Source organism: Cynocephalus volans, chromosome X (assembly GCF_027409185.1).
Source record: "Cynocephalus volans isolate mCynVol1 chromosome X, mCynVol1.pri, whole genome shotgun sequence".
Taxonomy (NCBI): domain Eukaryota; kingdom Metazoa; phylum Chordata; class Mammalia; order Dermoptera; family Cynocephalidae; genus Cynocephalus; species Cynocephalus volans.
The window spans coordinates 582,727-602,512 of NC_084478.1; positions in this window are offsets into that span (position 1 = coordinate 582,727).

Here is a 19,786-nt window from a genome sequence, read left to right on the forward strand (position 1 = left end):
AGGCAGGATTCAATGCCTCCCACCTGCAGAACTCTCGGAGGCTGAGTCTTCAAGGCCAGTAAGAGCTCATCGCTCTGAAGCTTCATCTACTTTTAAAGGATGCCTCTGATTAGGGCAGGCCCACCCAGGACCATCTCCCTTTTGACTAATTCAAAGTCTGCCGATTAGTCATCTAATCGCTGAGTGATAGCCCACAATGTTATCATCATCACAGTTGTACCCACCCTTAAAGGTTGGAAATCATACAGGACACATGCACCAGGACTCTTGGGGTGCATCTCGGAATCTTGAGCCCACAATTGGCCCAGGACCAGGTTAACAGGAGCTGTGTGTGATGGGGAGCCTGAGCTTCAGCCCAAGGGTGATGGAAAGTTACTGGTGCATTCAACATAGTACTCGTGAACTCCAGACCCTACGGGACCCATGCGTCAGGGAGACACTCTCCTGCTGGCCTTGTGATGCAGCCTCTGTGAGTCGATGTGTAAAGGAAAGCTGGCAAAATAGGCAGTAGGGAGTGGTGAGGACTTGGGTAAACCTGACGGTACATGTCCTGTATAAAGAGTGAAGGTTAGCTGTCACCAGGAGAGTGCACTTGCCCCATGTTACCAAAGCTTTCTTTGTTTGCAAAATATGAGCTAGAGATGGAATTTTATGAGAAATCTCGAAAATGTGAAATGTTGTGTAATTCAGAGGCTCAGAACGCACTGTCTGTCCAAACAAAATTTGCCTTTGCTGCAGGATCTCAACAGGACCATGCAAAGCCCCTGCTAATGTCCTGACTCAGAAGACCGGACTCTGGCTCTATCTGTCTGCACGACAAACCCAGCTATTCTTACTTTTTATTACCCTAACTTGTTAGTGGCGCATTTACTGTCATTGGGTAGAATATCTTTTGCTGTAGAGTTGCTGTTAATCCTTGGATAAAATGAAATTGGACCAGCGTCCCAATTCCTGAGTTTTTTAAAGCTCACAATCCTTTTCTTTCCTCAGGTTTTCTTTCTTATCCTGTGGCCTGTGTCTTTCTCTCTTTCTGTCTTTCTTTCTGTTATGTTAACCAAAGGAATCTTGGCAATCTCCCTTTGGGGTGCCTATGCTCATTTTAATGATCTGTTTTAGAAAGGGCAACTCTACGTTTATTTCTTACTCTAATGGTTTTGCACTCCGCTAACCAAATTTAAACCAGTTGTAACTGCAAAGTCGAGAAGTAGGGGAGACAAGATGGGTGGAAACAGAGTAACCTGGAGTCAGAGCATTTCCAGAGCTGTCATCCAGAGAGATTCTTCTCAAAGATAGTTTCCCATTATTTCAGCTGCTGCTTGGATTTAAGATGTTCTCAATTATGCCTTGGTTTAAAAATAATTTTTACATGAGTGTGTGCATGTGTATAACTGTTCGTCCTGAGTCATCCGGGTATTGAATTCCTTGCAGTTCTGAAGGCAGGGTCCAGGACTTACCCTGGCTCAGTCTTTGCAGTAGCAGGCACAGCCCTGAACAGGCCCTCACCAAGGATTTGAACTGAGACGAAGACTATGGATTTTATCATCTGGAATTCCATTTCCCCTTCATCCATCTGTTAAACAGGTACTTATTGAACACCTACATTTAGCACTGGAGGAGTGTCCTGGGACTTGTGTATAAAAAGCACCACACACGATGTGACTATAACAGAAGTGTCCTCTCTAGTTCTGGAGGCAGAAATCTGAGATCAAGGGGTAGCACGGCTGACCCCTCCAGAGGCTCCAGGGGAGTGTTATAGACTGAGCTGTGCCCCCTAAATTCCTCCGTTGAAGTCCTAACCCCCAGGACTTCAGATGTGGATGTATTTGGACATAGGGTTTTTAGAGAGGTGATTAAGGTAACATGAGGTTACTAGGGTGGGCCCTAATCCAGTAGGACTGGTGTCCTTATAAGAAGAAGAGATCAGGACACAGACACCTACAGAGGGACGAGCATGTGAGGACACAGGGAGAAGACGGCATCTCCAGGACAAGGAGAGAGGCCTCGGGAGGAACCAACCCTGCCACGCCTTGATCTCAGACCTCCAGCCACACCTTGGTCTCAGACCTCCAGCCACACTTTGATCTCAGACCTCCAGCCACACCTTGATCTCAGACCTCCAGCCACACCTTGGTCTCAGACCTCCAGTCACGCCTTGATCTCAGACCTCCAGCCACACTTTGATCTCAGACCTGCAGCCACGCCTTGATCTCAGACCTCCAGCCACACCTTGGTCTCAGACTTCCAGCCACACCTTGATCTCAGACCTCCAGCCACGCCTTGATCTCAGACCTCCAGCCACGCCTTGGTCTCAGACCTCCAGCCACGCCTTGGTCTCAGACCTGCAGCCTCCAGAGCTGTGAGAGGTAAATGCCTGTTTTAAGTGCACTGGTTTGTGGAACTTTGTTATGGTAGCTCAAGCAGATGAATACAGGAAGATCCTTCCTGCCTCTTCCAGCTCCTGGTGGCTCCAGGAATCCCTTGGACTTGTGGCCGCATCACTCCAGTCTCTGCCTCTGTCTTCACGTGGCTTCTCCTCTGTGTCTGTGTCTCCTCTTCTGTCTGTTATAAGGACACTTGTCGTTGCATTTAGGGCCACCCTAATCCAGGATGACCTCATCTTTACTAATTACACCTACAAAGATCCTGTATCCAGGTAAAGTCCCATTCTGAGGCCCTGGGGATGAGGAATTCAACATATGAATTTTGAGTAGAGAGAATACAATTCAACCCATAAAAAGTACTCAGAATTAAATTTTCGTTTAAAAACAAATCCCTCCAGCTTCATCTTCCAACCTTCCTTGCAAGAAAAAAAAAAAGTCAAGCAGATTAGAAGCAATTTCATTTTGGAAGAAAGAAAGACATGCTGTGGACACCGCTCTCAGCTGTGATGTCTTGTCTTCCCCAGACACAGGAGAGGGCGGAAAAGTGGGCAAAAAGGGAGAGGCAGGAGGGAAGGGGGGCCGCGTTCCCATTTCCGGCCCTCGCTTCAAAGGGGGCTCCTTTCCCTGGCCTTATTTTTTGCGATTTCCTTTCTCTTTGTCGGCTTATGATTCCAGAGTGTGCCGAGCGTCGACCTTAGTGCCATGTGTTATTAAAAAACACAAAGGCTAATGCCAGGGAAAATACGCTCTCCTCCTTGCTTCAGAGGGGGAAAAGTAATCATAAGCAGAGCCATGCTTTTCTAATAAAAATTCATTAAATAATGGCTATAAGGGATGAGGCATTGGAGGAAAGTGAGGTGCACAATCAAGGCGGTCTTTGAACTCTCCCCCCTCTAAATGCAAAGCAAACATCAGCTCTGCCTGGAGCTGAACCCCCACGCCCGGGAGAACAGGCTCTCGGGTCCCCCTTGCATGGGAGCAGTCGTGATGGACAAAATGCTCGCCTGCCTGAAAGTTTTATTTTATTTTTTCTGTTTTGCTCTCCCCTCTTTGATACCTGCAGGTGAAAAACGAGGATGAAAAGCACGAAATCCCAGTTTTGCTTTGCAGAGCGGGGCAATGCTAAGGAGCTGTGTCCACCTATGCAAACTGGAAACAAATGCTGTCCCCTCCCTCGCCCGTGCCAGAAAGGACGGGGCCGCTCAAGAGTTTACAGAGACCTCCTTATGCTCTGCAGAGAGCCTGGGTTCTGCGTAACAGGAGAGCACATTACGGGAGATCAAAGGCCCCGGCGAGTTTTACAGCAGATCTGGGGCAAATCTTCAGCGTGCCCCTTGCCCTGGCTTCCCGGGGAAGTCGCCTGACGTCCAGGGAGCAAGAAATGATGAGGACAGAAGCCAGCAGCTCCGTCCTGAAGAAAGGGCTGTTTCAGAGTCAGCCTGAGATGGCTGTGAGGAGGCTGTGGGTGGAGAGAGGGGGGAGAGAGAGAGGCAGACAGACAGACAGAGAGACAGACAGACAGAGAGAGAGAGAGAGACAGAGAGAGAGAGAGACAGAGAGAGAGAAAGACAAAGAGAGAGACAGAGAGACAGAGAGAGAGACAGAGAGAGACAGAGACAGAGACAGAGAAAGAGAGACAGAGAGAGACACACACACAGAGACACACACCCCTGGGGCACATCGCACCCCAGGACTCCATCAATTGAGTTTTGACTGTGCCTCTTGGCTGGATGTGGTCTTTGCACGTACACGTTTTAAACATTTCTGTGGAGGTGACGTGCACATCACGTAACATTGGCCATCTCAAGGCGAACGACTCAGTGGCGACCAGCACGTTCAGCAGGCTGTGCCGGCACCGCCTGTCTCTGGTCCCAGAACATTTTCGTCACCCCTGAAACAAATGCTGGGCATGTTCTCTTGGAAATTTGTTTCTGTGAGACTCACGGCTACCCATTATTGACTATCTGCAGGAAACAGAGAAAAGAAAACGTAGCTTCAAGGGGGCGTTGATATACCTGTGTAGAGAAACAGAGAACATGGAAAACAACAACCTCCCCCTCCCCGTCCCAAGACGGTGCTGGAGCAAGGTCAGGAACCAGGTAGGCATGTAGGCGGACCTCGTGGAAGTCTGGCGACGAGGTCTGGGCAGGTGGCCGTGTAGGTGTGAAGAGAAAAGATGTGATACATGGGTAGAGGGTGCATGGTGGGGCTTTGCATGTGGCCAGGGGGGCTCACCCCTTCTCACCTGTGTCTGGTTGGACCCTGAATGTCCCGTCTTCCGTCGGCACCTGTTTTAGCTCAGGATGCCATGATAAAACTGAGCGTTCTCTTAAGTGCATGCTCCCAAGGGATGTGGTGGGGATGTCTGCCCCAGAGCCTTTCTGCACAGGAGCCTTTGGAACCTGTCTTGAGGCCAAGATGCCCACAGCAAACCTCAGACCCACCACTGGCACCCCCAAAGAAAGAAGCCCCAGCTGCTAGGCTGGACTGCTCTGTGCCACCTCCTCCTGCACTTGATGGTGACAGTGGAGCCCAGAGACCACCGGTGGGGAATAGGAAGCCTTGGAGGTTCTGTTGGGAAGGTCTCTATCAAAGTTCCTAGAACATGTGACTGCCTTTGGGGCCAGGGTGCAGGAGACTGGGGGTTCCCAGCAGCAACGGATTGGAGGAGATATAGATGTGCACGAAGAAGTCAATACAATTGTCCACGGTAGTCTCTGTAAGAGCAGAGACCCCACCTCATCTCCTCCGTTCCCCCCAAGTCCTGCCTATGCCTGGTACACACAGGCCTGCTGTCACTGTATCCCACATACACCTCAAAAGAAAGGCAGGCATGCTGGCTTCTCACCAGTCTGAGGCTCATTGTGATGGTTTCTGGTGTGTATGGCATCTCTGATTATTTCAGAACCTTCCTGGATTCTGGACAAAACAGCTGTGAACACGGTTCTCATCTCTGACATGACACCAGGGCCAGGCATGGCATGTCCTGCGTTTGGAATCCCCACTGTGGCCCCACAGGCACAGCATGTGCTCAGCGGTCTCTGCTCTCTTGCTCACGCTGATGACCTCAACCAGCTTCAGGGGGAACAGGCATCTTCGAAAATCAATACAGTAATAACAGGGCACAGTGCGGTCTTTTCTGTTTCTTACCTTGACATCCAATTATGAACAATTTGGTAATGTCGACAAGTCCTGGCAGAACGAATCGTGTTAATAGCATCAGCTTCATGAGGGCACATCTGTCTTCTGGGGTCTCCCTCGGAAGAGAGGTCTGAGTTCAAGGGGTATAACAGCATCGTTACTCATCCAGGGACAAGTGGAATATTAGGGTGTCCACAAGTGAGACATGCACAGTTGAGCAGAGGCTCACATGGAGGGAGGGCGCTCTTATGAGACACCTGGTCCCAGACCTCCAGTACCTGAGACACCACTCAAGGAGGAGCAGGTTTGCCAGACACTTCGTGAGAGATGTTGATAATGCACAAGATGAGCAGTGCCCACTCCCTAAGGTACTCTGCAGGTGTATACACATCTGTAGACACCCTGTAGGTGTGCAGACATCTGCAGATTTCCTGCAGGGGTGTCCCTGCCTTCATGGTCAGACTGGAACTCACGCCATGGACTCTCCTGGGTCTCAGGCCTTCAGACTGGAACTCACGCCATGGGCTCTCCTGGGTTTCAGGCCTTCAGACTGAACTCACATCATGGGCTTGCCTGGGTCTCAGGCCTTCAGACTGAACTCACACCATGGACTCTCCTGGGTCTCTAACTTGCTCTCTGCAGATCTTGGTACTTGTCAGCCTACATAGTCATGCAAGCCAATTCCTTACAATAAATCTCTTTACAATGAATTGGCTTGCATGATTTCACACACACACACACACACACACAAACACACACACACACACACACACACACACACACACACACACGACATACACAAATGGTCCCTCACCTGCGATAGGTTGACTTTACAATGTTGGAAACTGGTACATATTCAGTGGACTCTGTAGTTGAGTACCCGTACAAACCTTCCATTTTCCATTTTCCAGACAGTGTTCAATATATTACATGAGGTATTCAGCCTTTGTTATAAAATAGGCTTTGTGTTGGATGATTTTGCCCACCAGTAGGCTAATGGATGTGTCTTGAGCCTGTCTAAGGTGGGTTAGGCTATGCTGCCATGTTCTGTAGGTTAGCTGCATTAAGTGAATTTTCAACTTATGGTGCTTTTGAGTTATGATGGGTTTATTGGGGCATGATTCCCCTGTAAGTTGAAAAGCATGTTCACGTATGTATATACACACACGTTCATATATGTATACATATGCACACACCTCTCTCCCCACATAAATGATATGTACATATATACAGATATATGTGTATGTATAGAGATGATAAATATATGCATGCCATTGGTCTGTTTCTCTGGAGGACCTTGACTAACACACATACATATGGAACAAAAATGAGAGGGCTGTGGCATTTAAACACTCTCTTTGCACCTCAGCGTTAGAAGATGTGGGATCTGTGAAGTCCCCTTTGGAGCCCACATCAAGTAATCCCACTCATGCACGTGTCCGATTTGTGGCCAGCCGTTCCACTTAGCTCTTAGCAATGGCCTGTTGGAGAGCTACACACTCTAGCCCTGTACATTCTACATGGAGATTGAGTCCAGGGTCTGAATCCTCCAGGTAGATTCCCAGGTGAGCAGAGCCCTGAATCAGTCTCCCAAGGTTGCTATAACAAAATACCACAGACTGGGCAGCTTAAAGAACAGGAATGTGCTCTCTTGCGATTCTGAAGGCCAGAAGTCCCAAATCAAGGTGTCACCAGGGTTGGCTTTCTTTGAAGGCTGGAGGGGAGGACCCTTTTGCTAAGGACTAACTTCTGTCCCTCCTGCCCCAAATTTATACGTTGAGGCCCTAACCCCATATGTGATGGTATTTGGAGACAGGGCTTTTATGGGGGTAAAGGTTAAATAAGATCACAAGTGTAGGTTTCTGACCTGATCAAACAGATGTTCTTATGAGAAGAGACACTGGAGTGCTCTCTCCTGTGTGCACACACACACTCTCTCTCTCTCTGCACAAACACAGCACAAGCTAATAGACTGGTCCTCAGGATGAAACCTACCTTGCCAGCACTTTGATCTTTGCGTTCCAGCTTCCAGAACCATGAGAAGCAGATGTCTGTCATTTAAGCCATGCCGTCTATGGCTCTGCTATGGTGGCCTCTTCCAGCTTCTGGTGGTTGCTGGCAATCCTTGGCTTGTAGCTCTCACTCTATTTTCTCCATTTTCACACGGCTGTCTTTCTGTCTTCCCTCTGTGTGTGTCTGTGTCTCCAAATCTCCCCTTTCCTATGAGGACACCTGTCATTGGATTTAGAGCCAACCCTACTCCAGAATGACCTCATCTTAACTTGATTATGTCTGCTAAAGACCCTATTTCTAAATAAGATCCCATTCACAGGTACCAGGAGTCAGGACACAGACATAGCATTTAGGGGACAGAAATCAACCGAGTACGAGCTCTTACACCACAGTACCAGGAGCACATGCATCTCCTCCAGGGACAGATATGCCGCGACTACCTGGTCACAGGGCAGATGTCTTTCCTTTTATGCTATGGCTGCTGGGAATCCAACAGCCAAAGTCACCTCTCGATAAAAGTCACTCTGTAAACATACTGACCTTTGACTTGACCTCTGTTCCTATGTTAATGATTCCACTTTACATGTTTTCATTGCACGCATGCTCACGTGCTGGGAAAGACAATGAATAAAGAAAAGAAAGTATAAAGGTAAGAAAGAAAAAGTGTTCAGATCACAAGCAGGAAGAGGATCTGGAAGACACTGTTGATACCGGAGATGACAAAGTCAGGGAGCCAACCACAGGGCCTGTGATCTCGATAAATTCCATCGTCAACAAGGCAAATCGCCCACTCCTCTTTTCTGATCATTTCTGAGTGGTCCCTGGACCTTCACGTTGGGCTTTCCAGGGCAGTGCTGTCCCGGGTCAATGTCCCAGATTTGCAGCGGGCTGCAGTCCCCGGCGTCTTTATTGTGGAAACCCTGTCTCCCGTGAGCCCATTAGGCATATGGTGGGCTAATCTTCCTCATGAAAGGAAACCTCTGTTCCACGGAGCCTGCTATTCGCAGCATAGCCGGAGAAGGCCATTTTTTATTGTCAACGCAGCTCAGACACGGTTAGATGATACCTTTCAAGGGCAGATTTAAGAGGAAAATGGTACCGCGGCTGGCGTTCTCACAGGCGAGCTTTGTTCCGGGGGTACTGTGGGTGCGTGATCCCTGGCCTGGGCCTCCCCAGCATCTGGTTGCCGTTTTTCTCTTTCAGAGGGTGTGTCCAGTCCAGCCTCATTCCAGCTGCCCTCCGTAGTATCAGTCCGGGTGCTGTGAATGAGCTTCTCCATAAAAAGGCCCAAGAAGCTTTGGGGATTTGATCTGTTGCAGTCAGAGTCCCCTGCTGCGTGATGATGGCCATGTAGGGGCCAGTGCCCAGATACAGGCTGGGATGTCAGAAAGAGAAAATGGACAGAGAACTTGTAAGGTCAGGCCACACGGCAGAATGCAAGGTGGTTTTCATAAAGCACTAGCAACATGGCACATGCCAAGCTTCAAGCTGGACACGTCCAACTCAGAGAGCCAGGGAACATTCATGTTGGGAGGGACAGTGGACATTGGTCAAAGGAGCACACAGGCATCTTCTAAACAGATGAACGTGCAGGAGGTTGGAGGCAAGAGGAAGGTCTGCAAAGGTGGCCAGTGGGCTGTGGGGATGAAGACCACCAGGAAGCACTGGACCTGAGGAGTTTCAGACAACTCAGGACACACGGGGGCAGGAGCTAGCCCTGGGGCTTGGTGGAAGGGCCATGGTTCTGAACCCACTGTCACCCCATGCCCTCCTGGGGTGGACACCAAGTCCAGGGCAGCCTCTGGGCAGCTAGACCCTCTGGCCAGCTCTCCCCAGGGCATCTTCTCAAGTCTGGACCAGACTGTGCCCTGGAAGCCCTCCCCACCTGTGTTACCTACAAAGGGAGGAAAGGTGGCCAGCTGGGGATGGCATCAGAGCCACAGCCAGGGATGGCTTTAGAGCCATGTATGTTTTCTATTTCAAAACGTATCCTCAGGATCCCTTCCTCTCCCTCCCACCCTTAAAGACGGTCTTCTCTCACTCTCAAAGCTGCTCATGTCCCAGTTAAGAAAGAGAAATAACAAACACACACACTAGCTATAAAGGAGATGTTCCCAGCTACGGCGCTGGGGGCCCTGCCTACTTACAGGACATACGAGGGTCCTCCAGGGTAGCATGTGGATGCTATACCATGTGCATGCACCGGAACGTATATGTATGTAGACCATTCATATGCACAATACCATAGTATACATGTCCACACACCAAGCATGTCATATGCATACACATATTCCACAATATATGTTTACATATTCCACACATACACATGTATCATACATGCACATGTACATACATAAACTATAATACACATATGCACATAGTACCCACATACACACACCATACACGCACATATATCCATGCCATGCACACACCACACATAAACATATACACATCCATACAAACATGTACAGACACACACATACCCACTTGCATATACGTATAATATGTATGTGAGGGAACTTCAAAAACTTGATGGAAATATTTATTATCTTTTAATTCTATTTTTTCCATAGACTTTTCTTTCTTTCTCTTTCTTTCTTTCGCAGCTGGCCAGTGCAGGGATTGCATCCCGGACCTTGGTCTAACCAACAGAGAATATTGGCCAGCTGCCACAGACTTTCTGAAGTGCCCTCATACATGCTCATACCATACTCATACATGCATATATATGCACACATCATGAATATACATACATATGTGTATAAACATACATATACATACACGATATGTACCATACACATCAATACATGTATATCCCATAGTAAACACATACACATGTACATATCACATACACACATACTATGCATGTGCAAATCTTACACACACACATGCACATATCACATACACACTATGTATGTGCAAGTCTTACACACACACATGCACATATCACATACACACATACTATGCATGTGCAAGTCTTACACACACATATGCACATATCACATAACACATACTATGCACGTGCACATCTTAGACACACACACGCACACATGCACATATACATATTCTCCTACCCCACAAGCACCATCATTCAGGACTCTCACTCTGAGCCTGTGCTGTTGTTCCAAGACCCTCGTGCTGAGTTGGAGGTGAATGGGTCTGCAGGCCAGATGCCGTCCCAGCTGGGAGGCTGAACAGAAGCACCACCCTGTCCTGGGTTTGTCATGTGCCTCTGCAGAGTGAAATGAAGTTGTTCCTTCTTAATCACTCAGTTCCCAAAACCCTTCATGCCGTCTGTATCCTGCTTATTTATTTAGCAAGTGTGGTGGTGGTGTTCTGAAATGCATTCCCAGAATTGCTTCCCCTGTGGGTTTTGGGTTGGGTGGGCCACGTGGGAGATTCTTGTGGGATCAGGAGAGTGGACAGGGAGCACGGCCACTGTGGGGCTCACACGCGTTGTAGCCGACTCCTCCTTCCACCCCGGAGGCTCCTGCAGCTTCTCCAATGCTGGGGTCAAGTGTGTCTGAGTGTGTGTGAGAGGGTATGTATGTGTGTGTAGATCCGTGATGCAGGGCCTGGCACCTGCAGGATGCCCACACCGCCACCATCAGAGGCAGTGACAATGGGCGCAGCTTCAGTTCCTCTCATGGGCTGCAGCTTGAGCTGGGGGCTTCCAACATGTCCTAACTCTTCCGGCTCCACAGCCACCTTCCCTTCCCTCTGCCTGCCTTGGCCTCAGAATCCAGCCTCCAACATGCAGACACAGCCTGTGGAGGCTGCTTAACCAGTCCTGCAGTTGTGTAAGGTAAGCAAACACGTGTATAAGTGTGTGTGAGAATATATGCACGTATTTATACACACATATACTGATGTATGTGCAGGTGGATATGGATCAACACACATCTGTATCTACATTAGTACTCACATGCATATATCTGTATTAGGGTTCTCCAGAGAACCAGAATCAATAAGCTATCTGTCATTTATCTATTTATCACTTGACTATCATCTGTCTGCCCATCATTTATGTAGCTAGCTACCTGCCTATTTATCTGTCATCTATATATTATCCATCTATCTATGTATCTCTCTATATGGATTTCATCCATATCTACCTATAATCGATCTATCACGTATCTATCATCCGTCTATCAACTCTCATCTATCTATATCTATATATTTATCATCTATCTCTAACATCTCTGTTTATCTAATATATAGTATGTGAATACACACACACACACACACACACACACACACACACACACACACACACACACACACACACACACACACACACACACATGAATTGGCTCATGAGACTGTGGTGGCCAGCACGTCTAAAATCTCCAGGGTAGACCAGCAGGCTGGAGACCCAGGAAAAAGCTGATCTTTTCATCTGCTTGACTCCAAGTCTACTGACTTAAATGTTAATCTCATCTATAAAAAATACCTTCACAGCAACATCAAGATGAGTGTTTAAGCAAATGTCTGGGTACCTGGGCTCAGGGAAGTTGAGGCATGAAATTAACCATCATGATAGCCGTGTGACTATATCTATGTCTGTGTCTATGTATCTGATCTCTGTACAGTTTCATCTCTCCATAGCCTTTATATGCCAGTGGCTCTGTGGCTCTGATTGAATGTGGATGTTGCAGCATAAGCCATAGCCAGTTTTAGATATGTTGCGGGATTGATCTGGGCATGCCCTCCCTCCCAGGGACTTGACAAGTGACAGATAGACAGTTGGAAGGTGTGGTAGGCAGGATGCACCCCCCTCCAACATGTCCACACCCTATTCCCTGGAGCCTGTGAGTATGTGACATTACAAAAGTGACTTTGCAGAGGTGATGAAGATAAAAACCTTGAGATCCTGGAATATCTAGGTGGGTCCTAAATGTCACCACATGGGCCCTTAATCACCCAGAGCTTTCTCTGGATGGAGTGAGAAAGATGAGGTACAAGAGGAGTCACAGACATGCACAGTATGACAGGGACTCAACTCGCCATTTCTGGAGGGACCACATGGACAATGAGAAGAAATGTGGGTGGTTTCTAGGAGCAAAAAGCCACCCCGGGATGGGGACCTCATGCTACAGCTCCAAGAACTGAATTCTGCCAACAATCTGGATGACCTTGGAAGCAGAGTCTTCTTGACAACCTCCAGATGAGAGCCCAGCTCAGCCAACATTGCAAGACCCTCAGAGAACCCAGCTGAGTCCGAGCTTCTGACCTGCGGCAACAGTGAAATACTAAATGGTGTTGTTTCAAGCCACTCAGCTTGTGGTAGATTTTCCAGTGGTCCCAGGAAACAAGCACAGATGGCATTCCCTTCACCCCACTGTGCCTAACCTGGTGACCCCTTCTAGTACACTGTGGGCTGACCTTCACGTCATCACCATAGCTGGCATGGATTCCCCCATTGCCTAGCCTGGGTACCCCTGAAAGTCAAGCCCTACCCCTGGGAAGTCAGGCTCAGCCTCCATCTGAGAAGGAGAAAGACATGTGGATTAGCACCAGGAGAGAACTGAAGCTCGCATGTGAGCAACACAGAGGGATTTGTCCTGAGGTCTGGGTCGTGTTTTGCCACATCTTAGTGGACTTAGGATAGGATGAAGCTAGATGCTGAGCTTGGCTTTCCAGGGATACGGCTGGATTTTCAGGGGTGTTCCAGGGTAGGCAATGGTGGGAGTCCATGCCGGCCATGATGATGGGGTCAAGATCAGCCTGCAAAGGGGGACAGGAAGAGTGTCATCTGGGAGGGTGATGGAAAGTCAGCTGCCTTACTCCGTTTCTGTTGCTTGTAACAGAATACCCAACATTGGGTAATTTATAAAGAAAATAAATTTATTTCTTGCAGTTTTGGAGGCTGGAAAGCCCACAGTCCCAGGGGTACATTGGGTGAGGGCCTTTTCTATAGTGATGTAGGCTGTCACGTGGTGAGAACGGGCTGAGCAAGAGAGAGCTGACCTGCTGACAGCTCTCCTTATAAAGCCATCAGAACTACGCCCGTGACCACCCATCAAACCATCAACCCAGTAGTCCAGGAATGGGTCAGTCCATTCACTACAGCACAGTACTCAGATCCAATCATCTTTTAAAGACCTCACCTTCAAAATACCGTAATGGGATTTCCCTACCTCCTAACACTGTTACAATGGAGATCAGTGAATTTGGGGGGGGGGGCATTCAATCCACAGCAGCATCCCAGGCCCCAGGCTTGGTCTCCAGTGGTTTGGGATCAGGCTCAGAGTCCAGCCCAAGGGACAGTGAGAAAAACATGTCAAATGGGTAGAACTTCTCCAGGTGTTTGGTTCCGTGCGTTGTATACCTCCTGGTCTTGAACACCCCGCCTTTCCTTTCTGCAGTTTCTGGGACTCTTCCAAGGGAAACAAGGACAGATTTGGCGGAAGATTTGGCGATGTGTGCAAACATTCACGAGGCGACTCCCAGAGACTATCCGATTCATGCTCGCTGGCCAAAGGTAAGGAGAAACACAAACCCACATTTCCAAAGGTGAAAGGCTAGTGCATTAGACTGAGCCTACCACTTTAGCACCATAAACCAAGCATCTGGCTGTAGAACGAGCTGTCAAACATGATAAATACGCCACTCAACCATTTTAAACAGCCGGCCCCCCTCTCCACTGGTAGACTGCATTGTAGACAATGGGGGTGGAAATACACAACTGTCAGTCCTCATTAGAGAGCGCAGGGTTTCTCTGCACAGTATTCTAGCTCACCAGTTACTGCTCAACAGACATGTCATTGTTTCCAGTTAATAATTCCTGCTTCCTCTTTAAGCATGCATGCATGTGTGTATGTAATGTGTGTGTGTGTGTATGTGTGTGTTCAGGCCCCTGGCTCAATATTCCTGCAGACACTGTGGTCTCCATATCTTGCAAAGTGGAGAGGTACCAGTGACATCTGGAACTCCCGTATTTCAGACAGAAGTGTGAACTTGCATTTGCGCAGGGTGACTTCTCGGGCAAGGCTTACAGACACTTCTTAGGAAGGCAGACAGCTTCCAAAGACGACATCTGACGTGGACTATATCCATCCCTGGGTGGAGCAGTATTTATTCCAGAGTTTTCAAAGTCTCAAAGTGGGAGTTTGAACAGGAACATGCAGAACCCTGTCAATTCATGGACACAGCTCAAGACTCTGGTGGGGACAGAGAAATGGGGACAGGACCGTCTAGCTGGAGAATGTGGTGAGGGGCTCAATGGCATGAGGCACTGTCTTATGCATTTGGGCTGCTTTAACAAACTACCATAGACTGGGTAGCTTGTTGCTGGAAGCAATGGGAGCTCATGGACTCAGGGCTGGGAAAGCAGAAACACCAGAAAAACGAGTAGGTTGAATGCCATGGATAAGAAGTCCACGACGATGCTCTTCCTTGACACAGTGGTGAAAACTTACCACATTCTGCAAAACACACTTGGATCTCTGGTCCCAACAGGGTACCATCTTGGTCCTTCAAAAACAAACTTGGTATTTTATTAATGCTTATGTGCAGCTCAGGTGTGGCCCAAGGTAGCACACCTGCCCTGCTTGCTTACAACGTGGGTCTTTGAGGAGTTATCCACCATTATTGCAATTTTGGTAAGAGCCACTAGAAATGATAATGCCTTTCTCCACGGGAATGTCTTTGCCATGGTTGCCAAAGCTTATCTCATAATGGTGATGCTTATTTAGAAGAAGCAGTTGACATTTTTTGAGGCATCAGAAACTCACAGACTTTGTTCCTTGGATTTATGGAAATCAGAGAAGTAAATTGAGGCACAGTCTACACACAGTTGTACCTTCTCAGTGGCTCTGGGTTAGGGTTAGGGATGCTGCTGTGGTTCACTATATGTGCCTACAGGCAGAGATGGAATGTAAGTGTCATTGAACCTCACAGGAGGAAAGGGGACATGCTGATTTGGAAACACAGCACCTAGGCATCTCTTTCTCCCTTGGCCTCTGAAGACCTGCTCATGGGATATGAATTCAAGGTGTGCAAAAGTAGCAGTTTGCTTCTGAGACATCAAACCAGGTTCCCATGCAAACCCATCATATTAGAAAAATCAGAGACACAGACAAATGGGAAAATGCGGCAGGTGTGAGTGAGATTCTTATCTTTTTTAGTAAATAAAATAATTTAAACAAAAATATTCTTCTTGCTATGCATCTAATAGGGAGTCAGGCAAGTTTTGGGGCAGATGGAAATGAGGGCTTCTCCAAGCAAGGAGATTGGTGTTCTTTGCAGGACACAGCCTTTGGGAGCAGAGATGGCTGCTGACTTCCTCAGCATCCCTTCCTCAGCAGTAGGGATGCAGGTGCCGGACAGAGCTGCCCTCGCCATGCTGGGGAATGTTTTGACTCCAGGCCCCCTCACCTGCCTTCATTTAACAGGGAGCCACAGCAATCTCAGGCTTGTCTTATCTGGAATAAAACAGATCCCTAGCTGGGAGGCTCCCTCTTAGTTTGCAGAAGTGGACACACATTTTTCCACATCCATTTATTTAACAAATGTTTATTGATCACTTGCTCAGTGCCAGGCACTGTGCTCAGCTCCACAGACCTGTGTCCAAGAGACAGTCATGGTGCTGTCTGTTTTGGGGAACTATTTTACTCTGTTTCTGTTGCTTTTAACATAATTCCTGAAACTGGGTAATTTAGAAAGAAATAGCATTTATTTCTTGTAGTTTCAGAGGATGGGAAGTCCAAGGTCCAGGGAACACATCTGGTGAGGGTCTTCTTCTGGGTGGGGACTCTCTACATGGTCCGATGGTGACCAGAGTGTCACATTGTGAGAACGGGCTGAGCAAGAGAGAGCTGACCTGCTAACTCGCTGTGCTTATAAAGCCACCAGAACCACGCCCATGACTCTATGAATGGATCAATCCATGCACAAGTGCACAGTCCTCGCAATCCAATCAGCTCTCAAAGGCCTCACCCTTCAAATGTCATAACTGGATTTCCCATCCCCTTGGCACTGTTACAATTGGGGTCAAGTTTTCAACACATGAACTTTTGGGGGGCACATTCAGCCCATAGCAGAAACTTATGGCCCACCAGTGGGGGTGGGCTATCATGATAAAATCCCTGTAGAGTTCAGAGCCAACTGCACCCTGTGATGAACCCAAACTCCAAACGCTATTCTGTGGGGCCCTAACCCATGACAGGCTACAGAAGGGGCATTTGGTTTGGGAAGAAAACACTGCACTCTAGTTTTCTCTTATGTCCCCACTCTCGTTTAGAATGCCCCATGAGGACATGACTCTTGGCATTACTGCTGCAAAATAGACCCCTCCCCCCCAAAAGCCCCCAGACCTTGATGCCAAGAGACCAGAGGGACATTTTTTTTTTTTGACATAGGTTGTAAATTTTTTCCCTCTGGCCCTGCTTTCCCCTGTTCCACTCTGGATTTGATTAATTACCGAGGTGTTTGGGAAAGTGCTCCGCTGCGGGCAGTAGGCAATTGATTTACAAAGTGTGTACACGGTCTTTCCTTCAACAATTGTAAATTCATATCAAAGGGCCTCATTGCAACAAGAGCATTGGCCACTTCATTCCTGCAAACGTATTCCGGCTCAAGACATCCGGGTGGGAGCAGGAGGGGGTTTCTTAACATAAGGGTGTTGGGCTCGACATTTCAGTCTTGTGAGTAAAAACCTGCTCTTTGTTTCAGCACATGTTGCCTTATTACTATTATTATTATTGTTATTATTATTTTCAGACAACGTGGCCTCTTGGTTCATGCCGCACAGAAGAGATAAGAACCAGGTGCGTTTTGGAGGCTTGGTGATGAACCTGGTACAAGCTGGGTTAGGATTAGTAATGCTTTCTTAACACGTAGAGGTGTGGGGACCCTCGGGGGTGGTCAGCAATCTTGAGGCATCTCTAAGTCTTTGCTAATGTATTCTTTTAGGAGCGTGGTGAAGTTTCGCAGGACCATTTTCCCCTGTCCCCTGGACATTCACGTCTCCTGATGAGGTTGTTATAGCTCCGAGTGATGGGTTTCACCGTGAACAGATCTCCTCTCCCGGCATAACAAGGTGCCCTAATGAAATGAGTTTTATTCAAAGTCCCGGCCTCGTAATGCTTCAGGAAAACAAGATAAATGGAACAATTCTTTTAGCAAATACATTGCACAGAACGGCAGCATATTGCTTATGAAGTTTAATTTCCTAATAGTTCATGAGGTGTAATGTACCTGCTGCCGTTTCAGGGGAATGGATTTGGGCTCGTGACAAGATGGAAGGGGTGCCCCTAATATTGCTTTTCTTGTTGGACTATAGCTGGGATGCAGTGGAATTTGCATGCTGTTGCTTCAGCTCTGTGGAATTACGGTACCTCCTTTTAACTTTTTATTATTATTATTATTGCTCAGCCACTAACTATCTCACTAACTTGCTTTTATATAATAGGATATTGTGCCAATATTGCCTGAACAAATGTAGATATTCTGGTGCATGTGGATTCAGAAACAGGGCAGATTGCAACCAATTTAAGTGTTTTGGTATGCTTATTATTTAAAAAAAAAAGTGAAATCACATAGAGCTGCAAAGTTTGAGCTTTACCTTTTTAGGAGAATATGGCCAGTTGTGGGAAGCAAATTGATGACTAGATGCTTTCTATTGTATCTTGTATTTTAAAATTAACAAACATTTATACTTCCTTTAGCACATAGTAAAATATACATCAGGCACCATGAATGTATATATGATGATGAACCAAAAAGAAAGGAGTGCTTTAAATGTTGCATTCTTTTTATTATTGTGGTTAAAATTATTGTTTAAGAGGTTGTAGAGTATGTGCATTGGAAATTAAGGGCTAAGGTTTTAATTGGGAACTTTGTACCTATAACATAGGGAGTCTGTGATGGTGTAAGGTGAAAGGTGTAGACACAATGAAGCAGGGGCTATAAGGATTGTGGATATTTTAAAAATGTGTCTCTTGGGGCCAATGTTTCAATGTATTATTTTGTTGCAGGGACTGCAGTCCAGGGTGGTGATTAGAAAACTGTAAATCACACTTTAGAAGAAACCCACAGGGGAGCTGGATTCAGAGGGCTGGAAAATTGATAATTGGTGCAGGTGACCACTGCCCCTCATCCAGCATCCCATCTGGGCTATGCCCCATCAGAGTGACACTCAGAGGCCCAGGCCTGGCACAGTTACCCAGCAGATGCTCACTCTCACCTTGGGTTGACTTTGAGTTTCTCGTTACAGGGTCTTCAGCAGGGAGCTCCCACCCCAGGGGTGGTTCCGTGAGCTCAGCCACCCTTGTGCATGAAGTTGGTGCCCAATAGATGCTCATTCATGCATTGATGTTCTGGGAGCCTGCGGAGGCTGCACTCTGTGGGTACCTGGGATGGACGGATGGATTACGTCCTCACTGAGTCCGCTGCGAGGAGACTGCATTTCTAACTCAGGATGAAGACATCGGGGTAGCACAGAACCCAGGCCCAGGAGAAAGCCCCACCCTCATTCCTATAGCTGCATTTCCTCAATGCAGATCTATTGAAACTGATGGGATCGGTGTATAAATTCTGGCCAGACTAGCCACAGTCCAGCCTCAAGATATCGTGCTCAATTGTGGCTTTGTTGTTCTTTGTTGGCGCTTAGAAAATGACGCCCCAAAGTGAAGGCTTCAAAAGCAGCCTTAAAAGCAGAGTTTTCCTCTGACGTACTCCTGCCGTTCTGTCTGAGGCAAGCCATATAAACCAGAACCCCTTTCTCCAAAGCCAGCCGTGAAGACCAAAATTATACTCTAATCTCTCCCTTCCTCTCTGTCTTGGAGCTGGACGTAAAGAAATTCTCTGACCTACCTTGTCTGATTGCAGCTCGTAAGACCCCTGTTCCAGAAAGGGTCCTGCTCCATACCCTGGAGGAGTGAATGCTGCACAGAGAGGCCAGGAAGAACCTGAGCAGGCAAGACTTGCTGGGTCTCCCCCTCAGTCTAGGAGCATTAGGTCCTACATTTCTTGTCCAATCACATTTCTACATGGCCACCCCTGATCACAGAACCTAAGCATAAAAATGAAGTTTTCCCTACATCTTTGGGTCTTCATTTGGAAGGCTCCCGTGTCACATAAACTATGATATAATAAAATTTGTTATGGCTTTTCTTTATATTAATCTGCTTATCAGGTGATTTTTCATACAACCTTCAGGTGCTTGAAGGGATGTCTTCCCTCAGCCTCTATATCTTATGACTCCCTGGATGCATTTCAGGACTTCAGAAAGCATTGAGAACATTTTA